Below are 3,459 nucleotides of genomic sequence, written 5' to 3' on the forward strand. Positions count from 1 at the left end.
CCCCCCCCCCCCCCCCCCCATATCCTAGTTAGGCTAAGCCCAAGGTAGAATGTGTTAAAAAAAAATATTGTGTGGCAATTTATGACTCAAAGTGAAGATAAAACATAAGCTATTTGCAATAAATGTAAACATAGAATGAATCATAAAACTGTGGGAAAACAACGTGGGACAAGACATTTGAGTAATCATTTAATGGGATGTTGTAAAAATAAATGTTTGCATGCTAAAGTTGAAGCCGAGGCTAAAAGGAATGGTACCCCCCCCCCTCTCCTAATGCATTTGTAGGAGTAGGGGGCTCGAATATAGTCTTATCAACATTAAACACTTCTAATGTTTCTGGCCCTAGTACACAACACTCATATAGTAGAGAAAAAGATCATGAAGAATTAGCTAAAATGATTGTTGTTATGGGCTTGCCTTTTAGTTTTGCTGAAAATCTCGATTTTATTCATTATATTCAAATTGTGTATAATGCACATTTTAAAGGTTTTACAAGAAACACAATTAAAAAGGCTATTTTTTATTATCAAGCTCAACATTTTAAATATCTTCGTTGTTTATTTTATTACAATACTTGAAAATTATCTATTACTTCTGATATGGGTCGTAGTGTAAATGGTAATGATTATTTCACTACTACTGCCCATTGGATTGATGAAAATTGAATTATGCAAAAAAGAGTTTTAGGTTATAAATGTTGTGAAATGCATAAAACCGGTAGTTACATAGCTCAAACTAGTTTAGATGTTTTACAAAACTATGCAATTTGTGATAAAGTAATTAGTGTCACCCTAGATAATGCTTCTAATAATACATTTGTTGTTGAAATACTAAAATCGACCTTTTGCCATGTTTATATTGATGGTTTTCATATTAGGTGTGTTGCACACATATATAATTTGATTGTTAGAGATGGTATAGCAATGTATAATAATGGTTGCATAAATTGTGAAATTGCATGTCATTTTTTTTTAAAATGTAGAGTAAAGTCTAGACGTAGAGAATTTGAAAATCGTGATCGTGAATTTAATCTTTCCCCTAGAAAAATTCCAAAATCAGTGTGTACTCGATGAAATTCTTTATTTGAAATGCTTCAAGTCGCTTACGGATATAGAAAACCTTTACAAATGATTTGGAATGCTCATAATTCAAATATGGACTATAGACTTGATGAAAATGATTGAATTGACGTAAAAGAACTTATAGAATTTTTAAAAGTTTTTTATTTAGCTGCAAAACAAATTTCTGGACTTTATTATCCAACTATTTGCTCTGTTTTACCAAATATTTGTGTTGTTTCTAGTAAATTTTATAAATTCAAGAATAAACCAAGATTTGAAGATTTTGTTAAGTCTATGATTGAAATTTTTTTTAAATATTTTTTTCCTATTCCTCAAATTTATTTAACTACTTATTTTTTAAACCCAACTTACAAAGATGTGGGTGCATCACGAATGGTTGAAAAAAAGTATTTAAATTTAGATATTCAAAATTTTGAAACACCTAGTTGTCAAACAGTTAAAAATAGTATAAAAATTGAAGCTAGAAATTTGTATGACTTGTATAATTCACGTAGAATAAATGTAGTAGGTAATGAAGAACCTGAAACTTCTAGGTATAGATATAATGAAGATAATATTGATGATATGCTAGAAAGTTATCTTGAACTTAATCATGACGAAAAAATGATTTTGATTCATATATTAATCATTGTACGGAAACTATTAAGGATTCACATATTTACCTGATCTTTTAGATTAGTGGAGCAATCGCAACAAAGGATTTCCAAAACTTCAACCGATGGCTCGGGATGTGTTAGTTATTCAAGCATCTTCAGTATCTTCAGAAGGCGCATTTAGTGCAGCAAGATATCAAATAGGAGAGCATAGCTATTCATTAGCAACAGACAGCTTGGAGATATCGGTATTATTTAGAGATTGGATTAATTCTGAGAGAAGGAGTTATGGGCATCCAGATTTACCTACCAAATTTGAAAATGCTATTGATGATATGTTGCAAGATTATAGTGACGACGGCATTGATGCATTGAAGGAACTAGTTGATCAACCAATTTCAGATCATGTAACTAGAGAAATGTTAAATGATTTAAGACAAGACTTGTTTGGTACAATGAACTATTAGTATGATAATTCGAGGTCTAATTCAAACAGAACTCTTCCTAGAAGGTGGCTATGTAGATTAGGTCCTCTACTAATATTTTGCAACTCAAATTGTACTATTTAATTTTTATTAATAAAACTATAGGCTATTCGTCTTAATCCTTTTTTTATTATTGCCTTCAATTTTAATATAAGTCTTTCTTGTTTATTAAATTTTCAATTTTCAAATGACAAAGTTGAAACTTAAGTAATAGTTTAAAATTTTAAAAAAATTAAAAATTAAAATTAAAAATATAAACTTCTAAAGTTTTAAAGTTTGAAATTTAAACTTTTAAAGATTGAAATTTAAACTTTTAAAATTTAAACTTTTGAAATTTAAACTTTTAAAGTTTAAAATATAAACTTTAAACTTTTGAGTTTAAACTTTTAAAGTTTAAAATATAAACTTTTAAAGATTGAAATTTAAACTTTTCAAATTAGACTTTTAAAAGAAATATTTCGTAAATCGTAATTTTTTTAATCTTAATAAAAAAAAAATTTTAAAATAGAGTCGTTAGTCTTGGTTACCGGTCCGGGATGGAACCATTAAAAATTTCCAAAACTATCGGTACTGGTCCGTCTCGATTCCGGTCTTTTTTCACATGAAGGATGCCTGTCCAGGGCCGGTTCCGGTCAGTGACGGTCCGGTAGTTCCATTACCGGTTCCGTTGTCAGGTTTACAATAGAGTGCATTAGTTATACATTGCATGAAAAAGTGTTCCAAAGTGAGAACTACTAATACACAAAGCTACTGCATGTATTGTTTTTGCTAATACACTCTATCAAACGACCCCTTAATACAAATAAATATTTACCATCTCTTAACATATTTGAGATACCTTTTCCTTTTTTTTCTTTTTTTTTTATTGAGATCAAAAGGCCTAAAGGGCCAAAAACTTATAGGTCAAAAGAGACATATATATATACATCTATTGGACCAGGTCCAAAGAATCAGGCCCAACTAAGAGAACTTACAAACAGAGCTTTACCTTCTTTATTATTCAACTATTCTATTTTTGGGCGTTTTACAGAAATCTCATACATTTGCGGGCTAATTACATTCTATTTCAAAAGGTTTTTCAATTACAAAAATTTCAGATTTTTCATTGCTCTTGTATACATTCGTTGGTTGTCTGATACATTGCAAATGATACATTACTTAATGGGAGGGATGTATCTGAGAGGGGATAGAGATATATCTGAAAAGGGCAAGATGTATCAAAGAGGAGATAGAGATGTATCGAAAAGGAGATATGGATGTATCCAAGAGCTAGGAGATATAGATGTATTCGAGAGGGGA

The sequence above is a fragment of the Solanum stenotomum genome, chromosome 4 (assembly GCF_019186545.1).
Source record: "Solanum stenotomum isolate F172 chromosome 4, ASM1918654v1, whole genome shotgun sequence".
Classification (NCBI taxonomy): domain Eukaryota; kingdom Viridiplantae; phylum Streptophyta; class Magnoliopsida; order Solanales; family Solanaceae; genus Solanum; species Solanum stenotomum.